Source organism: Sus scrofa, chromosome 16 (assembly GCF_000003025.6).
Source record: "Sus scrofa isolate TJ Tabasco breed Duroc chromosome 16, Sscrofa11.1, whole genome shotgun sequence".
In the NCBI taxonomy this organism is placed as follows: Eukaryota; Metazoa; Chordata; class Mammalia; order Artiodactyla; family Suidae; genus Sus; species Sus scrofa.
The window spans coordinates 38,449,957-38,465,316 of NC_010458.4; the positions used below are offsets into that span (position 1 = coordinate 38,449,957).

A 15,360-nucleotide genomic window follows, 5' to 3' on the forward strand; every position below is an offset into this window, starting at 1 on the left:
ATTTTTTTTTTAAACCAACAGAGAATAAATAAATTTCAGCAAATTGACGAGATGTTATCCCTTGCTTATGAGTTTGGATCCCAGCAAACAACATCCATTCATCCATCCCTACTTCTCAACCTGAACTAAGCTATGTTGCATGAAATGCTACTTCTGACCATTAGAACATCCAGACCCATTCTGGGGTTAAATCTCTCTTATTGTAGGTGTACCCACTGGTTACATTTCAGATTTGTAGCCACGAAGACCAGTCTCATCCAAGCACCAGTCCTTCAATTACTGAATCATTTTCCTTCTTCTCTTTAACAATGTCAATCCTTCAGTCACTTTGTATGTGACAGGTACATTTGCTTCCATCCTTGCCACTCCCCTGAGTCCTCTCCAATATGTCTGCAGCCCAGAAGTGAGCACAGTATTCCAGCTGAGGTCTGAATGATGCAGGGTCAAGTGCACTCATTACCTCTTTATTTTGGGTCATTCTGGTTCTATTATGCAGCCTGAGTTGTTATGTGAAATCTCCAAAATAGGCTCCACACTTTACCTTCAAAACGGGATGGCAGATACAAATACAACATTATCTATGATTACTGTGAATGAGGTTAGCACATTCTTATTTGTCCATGAACATCATAGGTGGCCTCCTGGAGGCTTTGAGTATTCATGTTTCACTGCCCTCCTCTGATGACGCATCCAGAGGTACCCTCAGATGACACACCTTCCATCCTTCCCTTATTTTAAAATAAACAAAACCAAAACAAATAACCCAACTCCTTCTATGTTTGTTCTACACAAATATAAAAGCAGAACCAAATATAATGGTAGAAAGAGAGTCCTCTTTAATCTCCATATTAAATCTCTGGGAATTTTCTGATATCTTAAAGTACATGTGCTCCCATGAGAAGCATTACGGCCTGGCTAATAAATAATGATGTCATACAGAATTAACCAATTAATAATTCAAGAACGCTTTAAAATTCAGGTGCCAAAAGAACACATTTTCTAGTCTTTACAGAAGATATGTAAAATTATATATAAAATTCCATTTTTATATTGTGAAAAATTGTGTGTTAGAATAAAAGGACAATGCAAGTGATAGATTTCTTTGAAATGCACTTAAAGTCCTGTTATCAATTCTTCTGATTTGGCTCTATCAATTCTACTGACCAAGTTACATATATTTTAAACATTACTGCATTTAGTAATATACAACACTGATAAATATGCCAAAAATGACAAATCTCCAAGAAAAAAAAAAAAAAACAAGTAACAAATGCCAGCCAAATTTCTATCTGAAATAAGCTACTTAGTGATATTATTGGTGTCTCTAATCAAGAAAGATGAATAACCTTAATCTTAAGTAGTTTATTTAAAGTGGACTTAGATTAAATAATACAATTAACAGCTGTAGAATTTATAGATCAGAATCAGAGGAGAGGAAAAACATATTAATCACGTAGACATGTTAACAAAGTAATAGATTAGTCAAGATTACATTTGAATAAATTAGCAAAGGAAAAAGATAGCCATAAAACTATTGAATTTTCAGTTCCTTACAAGAGAAATGGTGCTGTTTTATCTTTGATAGACTAACTCATACCAATGTCCCGGGAGTAGGTACTCACTTCCACTCTACTTAGGCTCTGTAGCATATATGAAACTACAATTTCCTTCTCTCTGCAGTACTTTGATCTGAGAGTTTGTTTTTTGTTTTTCGTGTTGTTTTGTTTTGTTTTTTTTTAACAGCAGCGTGGGAATGAAGGAGATTTTTTTCCCCCACGCTGAACATAAATGTTCCCATACACACTATTTTGTTGATGCATAAAACACAATGTGAAAGACATTAGGGACTTCAGTTTAAGACAAGAGACCTAATAGTGATATACTAGTCGCTTCCTGAACTCTGTACTCAGCAGTTTTGGAGCACTTAGCAGTGATGAATAGGTGTGAAGAATCAGGTCCTGAAAAGCCATTTCCTTGGAAATAAAACCTTTTTATTTTCTTTTGCCTGTCTTGATTGAAGCTTCTAAGACACTAAGGATACAGAAGGAATGTAGAAAGCATGCAACTCATATTACTCAAAGGAGATGCTCATGATGAGGCTGGATAAAAATAGATTCTGAAGAGAGGAAGTGGGGAATGGCCAGAATCGTCAAAATTCTTTTGATGTGTTATGGTTTTCAAAGTAGTGGATTTTTGTTATGGTAAAGATGTTTGCTACAAATGGACTCATCTGTCAACGGAAGATCTTTTACTCATGACTAATTCAAACACTACTCTAGTATTAGAATCACATTCTTAATATCAACATTTAACAGCCAATTCACCTAGGTAGGAAAAAAATGAACAAATGAGTTTTAAAATGGAAAAAAAAAAAGCATGGAGTCTTTCTACCCTATATTCTAGAATTCCCTTCTTTTTGGTTTTATGTAGTCATTTCTTTTAAAACTACCAAAGGAATTGTTTTAGGAGAAAAATAAATGGCAATCACATCATACATTGTTGAAGAAACAACTTATTGGACTTGGCCTCGTAAATGTAAAGGATTTTATAATTTCCAGAAGCCTTGGCTTTTGTCTACATCCTCTTTCCAGGCTGCCTGTCAGTTCATAAATATTTTTATGGTTTCTATTTTCCTAATCATATGAATCCATGCTTGAAACATTTCAAGCACAGGGAAGCAACCTTGTGAATTGACATAAATTGACAGATCCAGTTGGGAGCAGCCTCACTGGGAAATCTGACTTAGAAGTCTGTTCGTATACAACAAAAGGCATTTTCAGACTCAAGAACATTTGCGCCTAAGATGCAGATCTCCTTAGGAGACACACTGCATCACCCTATCCTCCTGTTGCCATTACAAATGGGGCAGGATTCAGGATTCTAAAACCTGGTGCTATAATGGCCTACGAGAAGACTCAAAGTATGGGATAATGCTCTTGACTTCATGGTAGTAACTTGGAAAGGTAGAGCATTTTCTCAGAAAGAACATTTTTTTATTCAGATTATCCTTTTATGAACACCTCAGTATTTTCAACAGTATTTAATGAAATTTTAATGAAATCTGGTATATAATGTTCTTTGGATTATTAATTAACAATAGTATTTACAATTTCCAAAAACCTTTTAAATAGGTTACAATCTTCACAGAAACTTGTGGGGAAGGAAAAGGCCAGAAAGGGAACTAAAAATGCATCAAACATCTTAAGTATATCATACTGCTTTGATTTTTTTCTACATCTCACTCCTCTTTACCCAGATCCTTGGGACAAATTTCCTTTTGATCTTAGTATCAGAAACAGGTGTCCTTCCCTTGAACCATTGAGTTGTTTGTATCTAATCAACACTGGGGTTTGTACATAAGCTTCCTAATTGACACCCACTCCTAGAAAGCTTTGTGAGAACCTTTATTTTATCTGAACACCCTTGGACTTCTGCTAAACTCCTAGAAGTTGAAGAACCCTCTTTTTCCCTGAAGATCTAGACAAAACTGAGATGAATTTCCCAACTTCATGACCAGTAAGAGCCCTTAACACTGACCATCACCTGGCGGGAGGGCTTGTTGACCTCTCTTGTTAATACAGCACAACTCCTTTCCATGCGCATACCACCACCACCAAAACCGCTTACTTCAAGCCCTACTGATGCTTGAAATCTGACATACAGACACTGGCTGTCTTTTTGTCCCCCCTACCCCGTTGCTGGGGAGGGGTCTGTTTATGGACTGAGTGCACCCAGTTAGTTTTCAGCCTTTTCGTAGGCTTCTCCTCTTCCTCTCTCTCTTCTCATCTTTCTTTCTCTTCTCTATCCTCTGCAATTCTCTTCTGCAGGACCAAATTCTCCCTCAGATCACCTGAGCACTTCCCAGCAGCCAAATCCTCAAGACTCTCTTCTTACCCCAAGGGCAACTGCAAAGTATTTCTTCCAGTTAAAGCATTTCTACTCTCCAAGAAGATTCTGGTGCCATTTGTAAGAGTAACATAATTTCCATCACCTCATTACATAGGATGTGCCTATTAACATTGTTTCCCTTTGCCCTCCCCTTACATTCTCCCCTATAAGTTATAGTTAAACATCCTTGCTGCTGCCTTAAATGTTGCCTGGAGCAGGGCAAGGTTTAAACAAATAAATTACATATTATCTCACTAAATCCTGTCAACAAAGCTGGATGATTGGTACTATTTTTTGTTTGTTTTTGTTTTTGCCTGCACTCATGGCATATGGAAGTTCCTGGCCCAGAGATCGAATCTGAGTAATGCCAGATCCTAACCCACTGCACCAGGCCAGCAACTGAACCCACACCTCAGCAGAAACCCAAGCCACTACAGAGACAACACTGGATCCTTAACCCACTGTGGCACAGTGGGAACTCCTGTATTTTTCTTTTTTGAATGAGAAAAATGATGCTCACGAAATTCAGGTTATTAGCTCAAAATTAGCCAGTCACTATCAGAGTTGAATTTGAACTTAGTTCAATGTGTCTCTAAAGAAGGGGATCCTTCTCTTGCATAATACTACCTGCTGAGAGTGGGTACAAGACTCCTTAAGGGCTTTGTTAAAATGCACATTCCATCTCCTCTTCCCATGCATCCTTCCACTCCCAGATTTTAATATTCTGTATTACTGTGACAGTAAAACGAGGGTTGATTGGAGTTTTGCACAACTTCTTGCAGGGATTTCTGATATATTACACAATTATTTTCCTTAATGACACCTTTCTAACCCTCACCATCTTTACCACAGAACCACTGCTCTAGAACCTGAAAATGTTAAAGGTGAAGTTAGTTTCTCAGTGAATGCTCTGATGAAATAATTATAAATATATAAAATAGTCCTTAATGTCCTTTCATGATAAAGCAAGAGTAAGACTTTATTCTAATATGTAAAGGAATTTCAAGTTTTCAATTATCATCTTAACCTAATAGATATGATTGATACCTTAAATGAAATAGGAAAAATGTGGCATATTCATTTCAAAGGTTCAAGTGAAAATTTATTTTTCACGTAAAATTTTTTACATTTTCAACACTTTAAATATCAATTTTTGTCTTGAAATGTCATTTAACACCTTTTTGAAAACAACTAAAAATCAAAGCAACAGAAAAATGGAAAACTAAACAAGTGTAATGAGAAAAATCAAAAAAGATATTGGTTATCTCAGAATCTAAAGAATCTGTCTGGAGTTCCCGTCGTGGCGCAGTGGTTAACTAATCCGACTAGGAACCATGAGGTTGCGGGTTCGATCCCTGCCCTTGCTCAGTGGGTTAAGGATCCAGCGTTGCTGTGAGCTGTGGTGTAGGTTGCAGACGCGGCTCGGATCCCGCGTTGCTGTGGCTCTGGCGTGGGCTGGTGGCCACAGCTCCGATTAGACCCCTAGCCTGGGAATATCCATATGCCGTGGGAGCGGCCCAAGAAATGGCAAAAAGACAAAAAAAAAAAAAAAAAAAGAATCTGTCAGACCCTGTAGACCAAGCCCCTATTTCTTGAAAACTTTCCTAAGCATTTTACATACAATATCTCATCTAATCCTTAAGCAATGTGATGTAGGGTTATTAGCCATATTTTCTATTAGTATCACGCTCTAACCACCTGAGCTAACCAGCAACTGTAAGCCATATTTTCTAGATGAAGGAAAAAAGAGATAAGTAAGCTATACAGTTGCCCAAGGTCATACATAGCTCATAAGTGAAAGAACAAGTATTCAATTGTGGTTGTCTTATAATCTCAAATCCCATGCACAACTTCCTTTCAGTATTTAATAGTATTACTACATACAATGTATCCGAGTGGACAAAAAAGGCAAGAGGTAAATAAGATATGGATGTTTTTGTTTAGCCTTGAAACGCACATTGATTTTGGTTTCAGCAGATCATCAAACACTAAATATGTGGTCTTTTTGTGTTAATGGGACTTTAGAGAAGTGACCTGAGTTGAAAAAAGGTTTCATGTAAGAGATGAAATGTTGGAGACTGGGAACAGCTTGAAGAATGAGTAGGATTGAGTTGGACCAGAGGGCAGAACACTCCATGTAAAGAAATCGGATGGATGTGTCTAGGAACTGAGAAGACTGACATAATTCAAGAAGAGGAATATAGTTTGGGAATCATGAGACTGACATTATGAGAATAAGAGACAGATGGGGTGAGACACAATTACAGAGAGCTTTGAAGGTCAAGCAGAGAAAATTCTTGTGTTTAATCATTCCTTCACTCCGCAAAGATCTATGGAGGCCTAGCACATGGGCCAGGGAAAGTAAGAAAGAGAAAAGACAGAAAGCTCTGGAGAATTCTGTTCACAGACCTGCAGCAATCACTGTTCAGTGTCACGTCTACATGCCCTCAGCAACAACACACCAATGGAATCCTAGTCTAAACATGTGCAAGGCTCTACCTAGGGCTCTGCCTGCACATGGATCAGGCTGGAATGCCAGAAATTCAGTGCTAGGAGTAGACATCAGCCAATGAAGAATGGGAGTTGGAGGATAAATCTTGAAATGTATTCGTTTCTTGGTTAGAAAAACTCTGAAGCAAATTCTACATCATCTCCTAGAGGCCCCCCAGTAGGAGTGAAGTCCAAGTACCCACTTCCATTACCTGATCATCAAAGAATGCTGCATGCACTTTCTCCCCTTTCCTACCTCAGTTTCATACTCCCCCACTGATGTTTCCTGGGATAATCTCCCAAATAAGTCACTTGCACTCAAGTCCTTTGGAAGCCTCCTTTGGGGGAGCCCAATACAACAGTGGTGCACACCAGCTCCAGTTGCACCTCGCTGTGTCAGAGCCCCTGTGTACCAGTTGCACCTCGCTGTGTCAGAGTCCCTGTGTACCAGGTGCCCTTCCAAGCACTTTACCTATGTTCTAACATTCCATCCTTAGAGCAGACTATGAGATGAAGAAAATTATGACCTCCATTTTACAGATGAGAAAACCAAGGCAAAGGGATGTTAAACAACTTGCCAAGGTCACACAGCTAGAAAGCTTGGGTCCAGATTTGAACCAGCCACTCTGGATCCAGAGTCAGGGCTCTTTGTTACTAAGTCAGCTATCTCTCTGCACTAGGAAAAAAATCACTATATAGCAACATTGACTATGCTATAGGAAGTACCAGGAGCTCTAGAAAGGAAGGTAAGCTGAACCCTACCTGGAGTTCAAGGAAGGCCAAGAAAACCAAGTTTGATGGATCAGTAGGAATTTCTCATGGCAAAAAGCAGGAAGGTGGAAGTACATTCCAATACAAGGCCCATCACGAGCAGGGCAGTGACTTCAGAGACCATGGAGGCCCTCAAGCACACTAGAGCAATGGGTGCAGGGGGTCATGGAGGTGGCTGATGACTAGGTGGGCTCCAGCTTCCCCAGTCCCTCCTCAAAAGTACAGCATTTATACAAAGCTGCTTCCCAATACCTGCCATATCTATTTTATACATTAAGTCACCGCTTGAAGAAAGGGTTCTATGACTTAAAAATGTTTGTGACTTCAATACTAAACATGAAACTCTAAGATTTCACTTATTGACATTTGGTAAAAATCAAAACTACAGAGATAGAGATCAGATCATTGGTTGCTGGGGGCTGGAACTGGGAGAGAGGATATTACAAAGACAAATAAAAGAAAATGGGATATTATTATATGACTTAATATATTTGTCAAAATCAAAAGCAACTCATGGGTCTAAAGCAATTTATGAGTCTAAAAAGAATCCATTGGCAATATGTCTGATAAAATACATTTTCTGATTAAAAAGGAAAACTAAACAATTGTACATGGAGAGTTAGGTATATACTCAAATAAGATGTTCAAGGATTGAAACTATTGCCTAATTTCTGTGTGCCTAGCACAGTGTACCTAAAAAGTGCCTAATAATTTGAGAAGAAAAGTCTTAAAGATGTATATATATATATGGAAAACTCAAATATGGGATATGTATGGTAGAAAAATAAGAGAAGTAACATTAATATTAATAGCAGCTGATATGTATGCATTAGATGAGGAAGGCAGAGGCCAAGTGAGCAGGGCCTATGCTGTTTGGTGTATGATATAGAGCCAATACATTTTTTAAGCAAGAGAAGAGATATGAAGGAGATGGCATTTTTAGAGCCTAGCTTGGAAATGCAAGGTGTATGAAAAGAGAAGAGAAGAGCTATACATGGAAGCTGGGCTATGTCTAAATACTATATCATGTATTAAGAAAAAATCATTAAGATGTAATATAAATGTTATAAGTGAAGAAAGGACATATGTTATAAGTGAAGATATGGACCAGGTGCAGATTAACTGTCACAATATTGTCTTGTCAGAAAGATAAAGCACAAACATCTTCAAGGAAAGAAAGATTCCTGTAAATAAATGAACTGGTTACGGTTTTAAAGAAATAATTAGTGTCTTAGATAAGGAGGGTGATTTAAAACAATAGTATTTGGAGAGATAAACACAATTCAGCAGGATGGCTGCCTCTGCAAAGGCAGTTAAATCTCCTGAGTATCAGAAACCAAGATGTGTGTGGGAATTATTTATGCTCAAGATGACAAATTTTATGGAAATTTATATGTTTTCTAAGGGTAGGAGATTCTTGCTGAAGTCAGAGAGATGAAGAAAAATGCATTATTCCCCATAATCCAAACTCAGCCCAAGGTGTTGTTTCTGGTACATGCTGAAAAGTTTCAAGAATGTGATACAGAAGAAGCAGTGTGGTCCTCCAAACAAGTGAGAGCCAAGGGGAAGTCCTAGGTTGGAAGGGGCCTGCCACTGCACAACTAGATCACCTTGGGCAACCTGGTTAGTCTGCCACAGCCTAGTCTCTGAATCTGTACAATAACAATAGTCAGCATTTACTCACTGAGTGACAGGTGTTCTCATTTAAACTTCAGAGCTACCCAAAGAAATGAGAATAATTTTTTCCTTTTTTTTAAATTTTATTAAAGTATAACTCATTTACTATGTTCTGTCAATTTTTGCTGTACAGCAAAGTGACCCAGTCATTCATTCACATACACACTCACTTACTCCCTTTCTTGCATTACATTTCATCATGGTCTATCCCAAGAGATTCCCTGTGCCATACAGTGGGACCTCATTGCTTATCCATTCTAAATGTTATAGTTTGCATCTGCTAACCCCAAACTCCCAGTCCATTCCACTCCCACCCAAAGCCCCCTTGGTAACCACAAGTCTGTTCTCTAGGTCTGTAAGTCTGTTTCTGTTTTGTAGATAGGTTCATTTGTGCCATATTTTAGATTGCACATATAAGTGATATCATATGGTATTTATCTTTCTCCTTCTGACTTACTTCACTTGTCTGAGAATCTCTAGTTGCATCCATGTTTGCAAATGGCATTATTTTGATGTTGTTTATGGTGAGCAGTATTCCATTGGGTATATGTACCACATCTCCATTCATCTTTGATGGACATTTAGGTTGTTTATATGTCTTGTCTATTGTGAATAGTGCTGCTATGAACATATGGGTACATGTATCTTTCTGAATTGTAGTTTTGTCCAAATACATGCCCAGGAGCAGAACTGCTATATCATACAGTAGCTCTATGTTCAGCTTCCTGAGGAACCTCCAAATTGTGGGAGACTATTTATTGTCCCTACTTCACAAGTGGGAAAACTAAAGCCCAGAGAAAGGTTAAATAATTTACCTGTGGCTGCACACTTACGAAGTAGTTAATGCACCCTTCTAATGGATTTTGGGAAGGATTAAATGAGATAATGTACATAAAAAATTTAGTCTATACCTGGCAGTAATAACCTCTCAAATGTGATATTTATTATTATTAGCTTTATTATTTTATAGCATAAGTCCCCTCGCTTCATCTTAAAACATGGCACAATAACAGTTTGAATAATACAAAAGGCTATTTAATTAAATAATATCCAACCATATAATTCTTGTTATTCATCCTTGTCTTTGTGTATACTCATTAGTCAAAGAAAAATTTAAGAGTACCTGGGGGTGTAGCACTGTTCTGGAGCAGAGGAGAGAAAGTAGAACAAAGTGTCAAGGTGGCCGCCCTTATGAACAGAATGCAATGTGACTTGTTCTGTGATGTGTCCCAGGTTAGCCTGGTCACAGAATGTTCCTTGAAGTGACATGTACAGGGAAGGCCTGGCCAAATGTGTTCCACCTTTAAAACGGTGACATTCAGATCCACCAGAACATGTCACCCCTCTCAAATTGGTGACATCCTGATCCACCAGAACACGTCACCTCTCTCAAAAATCTTGCCTGGATTATTTTCTAGAAAATGGGACTTTTTCCATAAATATTTTCTTCTTTTAGACCACAAACGCCAAGATTCCAACACCACATTTTGAATTGTGGCAAGTCTCTTCCACTATTCTTAGGAACCCTGGGATTTTGTCAAATGGCTCACTATCAACTTGCTAACATTTCTTCTCTAGAACATCAAGGGCCTCTCCATCATTATACCAATTATTTCTTTAAAATCTAAGCAAACACACATACACAAAGTAACACAACAACTAAGTTTCTGACATTGAGAACTTCACCATACGCTATTTGAGGAGACTAAATGAAGGCGTATGAACAAGGATAAGCTTGAGACTTTTGACCAAAAGAAGAGCTGGGAAGACATGAAGGACACATAAATGGTATGTGAGACAGACTTTCTCAGTTACTGATGATATCGGAATTAATGAGCATAAAGTTGCTATGTTATCCGTGAAAAAGGATGTTTTTTATTTAATTTTATTTTTTTTTTAAATTATTGCTGAAGTATAGTTGATTTACAATATTGTGTTAGTTTCAGGTGTATAGCAAAGTGATTTAGTTACACAAATCTTTTTTCAGATTCTTTTCTAAGTTATTACAAGCTATCGAGTTGAGTTTCCTATGCTACATGGTGGGTCATTCTTGGTTGTCTATTTTACACATAGTAGTGTGTATCTGTTAATCTCAAAATCCTCATTTATCCCTCTCCCCAACTATCCCCCTTTGGTAACCATAAGTTTGTTTTCTATGTCTATAGGACTATTTCTGTCTTGCTTGTGTGTGTCATTTTTTAGATTCCACATATAAGTGATGGCATATGATATCTGTCTTCCTCTTGAGTTACTTCACTTAGTATGATAATCTTGAGTAAAGTGAAGTTTCATGTACAAGGAATTAGGCCAAATATCTAACACTGAGAAACTACGAGTTTTCTTTTCTCTTTCTTTCATCCGTCCTACCTTCCTTCCTTCCTTCCTTCCTTTCTTTTGCCATGCCTACAACATGTAAAAGTTCCCCAGACCAGGGATGGAACCCAAAGCCATGAGCTGAGCCACAGCAGTTACACCAGATCCTTAACTGCTAAAACAACCAGGGAAATCTGAGACTAAGGATTTTCTACAGGAGGAACCAAATGCTTCAGATAAGCCTCAGAGTTCAGCCCTAGAGTAGTTTGTTAATCAGGGTATTATTTCTCAGCATTCCTTTTAATTGAATGCAGTTAAGCCTAAACAAGACAGAAGTGAGTAAACTGATAAGGTAAGATACAGAACTAAAGGTACTTTTATAGCACCATAGCAATCATTTAGAACAATTTCCTCATCTTCAGATTTAAGAAGAAAAACACAAGAACTAGAAGGGTGGGAAGAATGAAGTTTCCTTATAAACGACTAGGATTGCTTGGACCTTATTTAGAGCTCTGGAGCTAAAGCAGAAACTCCACGAAGAAAGCCCTGTACAAAGAATTCGTGAGCACTGGGCACCAAAAATATTAAAGCGGTCAGCTCTGCTGACTTGGGAGAAAGAGCTAATGATTAGAAGAGATAAAAAGTAATTCATAGTTCCCAAACTCATGGTACATGATAGAGTTTATAATTATGGCCTAAAAAAATTATAAAGCTATTTAAAATGCTCTCTCAATTTACATCTTATATTTGTCATCTCCAATCCCCCCTCAGGGTATCATGGAAACATAAAAGAGAATTTAAATTTATAAATATTTAAACTAGGTTATAGCAGTTCTGGTTAAAGTCATGTTATATTTTGTAACTTTCAGTAAGTTTCCCAGAGCCTGGGGACACTTTCAAGTAAATTTCAGAAGGATTTTGAAGAAATCTTTATAAAAACAGGTTACGTATAAGCAGATATGCGACATTACAACATAAATCACAGAAAGGTAGGCTCCTATTTAAAAAGTTAGCAAAGTGGAATTGTTCTGCCTTCTCTCCCCACTGTGATTTTTATTCATTTGAAGAGAAAATTCCAGGCAAAAATCTTAGAACTTCTGACTGTCACCCGAGAGTTATTTCAAGGCAGCTTAGGAAATCTCCCACTTCCAAAATCAGGTCATGAAATTGGAACTACAAACTAATAATATGTCATAAAGCTACTTCTACCACTATCAAGGAGAAAACAAAAACAATAAAATTGATTCTGCACTCTTTGGAATCCCCAAAACACAATCAACAGGAGAAACTCACTACCAAATAGTTCTTAATTTAGTAATTAAGGATTGTTGTATTCCTGTCACATATCTGCCCCTTTTCTTGATATAATGCTTTGCATAAGTAATTTTAAAAGCAGAGTGAAATAGCCTTCATTGACTCTATATATTTATTCAGCAACACTGCCTTTTTCCACCTCGCTGGACATGCCAACACTCCCTGCTTCAGCAGCCTTTCCAATTTCCACAGAAACTGTCCCTTAACTGACTAAGCTCCTCCTCCTCCCTCCCCAGGGCCCTCTCTCTGAGATCTGATTTTGAATTTCACTTCCCAAAGAAGACAGAGAGCATGAGACTAAATGGCCTGGAGTTCCCCTTTTACCTCCCTCATCTCTATATTATCAGCATCCTTCTACCCACAGGGGCCTCCTATCTTGGAAGAAGTCATGTCCTTCCCTCGTTGTCCAGGCCCCATCTCTGGATCCTTCCTTTGGGACATGCTCCTTGACCTTTAAAATTACCTGGTGTTCTTCACTAACTACTGGGTCTTCTTTCCCTTCCACCTCCCACCCTCCTCCCTTCTCCCCATTCTTTGGTCCCTCTAGTCCAAAATTTTGAAAGCAATGTGTATTACTTTTCTCTGCCTTTATAACTCCTGAAGTAATAACTCACACCCTTAAGCCCCTCTGCAAAGTGTTGCCAATAACTACTAATTCTCAAGTCCATAAGATATACTTTTAGTCCCTCATTTCTAGACTTTGTTAAGGTATTTGGAGCAGCCAGTTTAGGTGTTTCTTCTTTGATCTCCTATAACATGCTGTCTACTCCTATATTAATACACTTCCCTACTATTTTGTAATCCTTTGTTTTTGTGGAGGTTCTCCTCACTAGTCTATGGGTATCTTCAGGGCAGGACTATTATCATATTTATCTAGGCATCCCCTATGCATAAATAAATCAGCATGTTCTAATCCAATTCACTACGAACGGCATTTTCCAGCAGCTCAGATACTGGGCTATGTTGTGATTAAACTGTTTCTTTGGTTATTCTGCATTAGCTGTGATTATAGAAGATTTTAATGTTCTTTACCTGTGCCCCGCCCCCAATTTTTTTTCTAAAGACCTGTAGTTAAAACACTAGGGCGAAAGTAATAATGATGGTAGCAAAACCCAAAACTTATATAATTTTTATTGTCAGCAAAGAACTCCCAAAAGCATTTCATTTGATTGACTGTCACAACTGCCTTCCACATCGGAGTGGAGCCTAGGTCAAAGCCTGGCCAGGGCCATGCAGTTTGATCACTGCCTGACAGCTCGGTGGGTGAGGCCAAGCTCATCCCTGCTCCCTGGGCTGAGGCTGTGCACAGAGGAAGGGGTGCCCCTTGCCTGGCACAGAGCTCTGCCCATTGACCAAGCACCACAGTCTGCATTTCCAATTCATCTGCCTAAAGTGGGGGCCTGTTTCCTAAGACATCTGCCCAGAAAACCACCTTTAATTCACAGGAAAAAAAAAAAACCTCATAGGCCAGAGTAACCCTGAGAACATGGGTTAGTTCAAATTCTTTGTGAAACTTCAAGAGAACACCAAAAGATGGGCTGATGTGGGTGAAGTACAAGTCATAGTCCTAACATGACCAGGAGGGGATTCTCAGAGAAAGTCCAGTGACATTCACTAGGCACTCCCATATGTTTCCCCAGCTTGCTAACTAACAGTGAATCCACTTATTTTCTCTGGTCTTATTGCTAATCTATTTTCCAGAAGGTCCTTGGACCAAGTGCTAAGACATCTGCCACACAACAATATGGTGGATAAAAAGACAACGGGTTTTAAAATGAGGCCAGACCTGGTTTTCAATGGGTCAGTGTCCCTAAGTAATAGACATGTGACCTTGAGTGAGTTTTTAACCCTCTGTGAACATGACTTTCCTTATCTGCAATAGGGGATTTAAATAAGACTCACTTCTGAAGGTTACTGTTACCATTCAAGGAGGTCATTTATGTGAAAACATGTGGCCTGAGTCCAATCAGTGATGATCTCTTCCATGAAGCATACTGTATGATTCGCTACCTATATTTGAGAAACTCACCCAAAAGACTTTAGCAGGTCATCGTTTAACAGTCTGTCCAATAAGTTATTCTTACCAATGTGCTAAGAGAGTTTCTTTAATAGTCTAGGCTTCAACATCAAGTGGGTAAATATTCACTGATTCATTTTCAACAGGTGGTGAAGAGCTTTCACACGGTCACACAAAGCAGTAACACCAGAATTAGAGTCAGAAACTGGGAGGGGTTTGTTTTGTTTTCTCCCAGTCAATCACCTAAAGACACAGAATCTGGATTATCCATCTTTGAAACCAAATATACATCCCCAAAGTTTATATAGCATAATCTCCCATTGAAATATGTTGCCTTGGGTCTGTTTCTAGGCTAGTACTTCTGTAATAACTAGAAATCCGACACAATGCTCCATCGAGTGGTAAGACATTACAGAAGCTAACCTTGGCCTGGCAATATTTATGAGCATGGCTGTCTTTGAGGGTGTGATTGAAGGAGAGAGAGAGAGGTGAAGTGTAGCTATTTCTCAAGAAAAGAAAAGAAAAAGAGAGGAAGGAAGGGAGGATGGGAGAAGGAAAGAAGGAAGGAAGCAAGGAGGGAAGGAAGGAAGGAGGAAACTTCTAGCCTGAGGCAAGTAGGAAACTGGTTATCAGGTTCCCTCCCTGGGATCTTCCTCTCAGAATTCTGAACTATTTTCCTCCACCTCTGGATACTGCAGCATTAGTGGAAGACAGCTAAAATGTGTGCAAAAACAAGGCGGTGAAAAGTGAAGAATTTAATAGAAGCAAAACATCCCCGATTCATTGCTAGTCATTTTCATATGATGGAGAATACTTTCTCTCTTTCTTTCTTTTGTAGGGATTGTCTAAAAGCTCCCTGGCTTGGGCCTCCCATTTAGCCCACTGAGGAT

At 38.6% G+C, this 15,360-nt stretch overlaps 1 protein-coding gene and 1 long non-coding RNA gene across 17 annotated transcripts in view; both read right to left on the reverse strand.

Annotated features, from left to right (window-relative positions):
* PDE4D (phosphodiesterase 4D) overlaps positions 1-15,360 on the reverse strand; it is a 1,509,235-nt gene that overhangs the window by 552,657 nt on the left and 941,218 nt on the right. The window lies entirely within an intron of this gene.
* On the reverse strand, positions 1,730-9,143 carry LOC110257277. Its single transcript, XR_002339684.1, has 2 exons — positions 6,801-9,143; positions 1,730-6,765 (listed from the first exon to the last, which is right to left on the reverse strand). It is a non-coding gene; the product is annotated as an uncharacterized LOC110257277 (long non-coding RNA).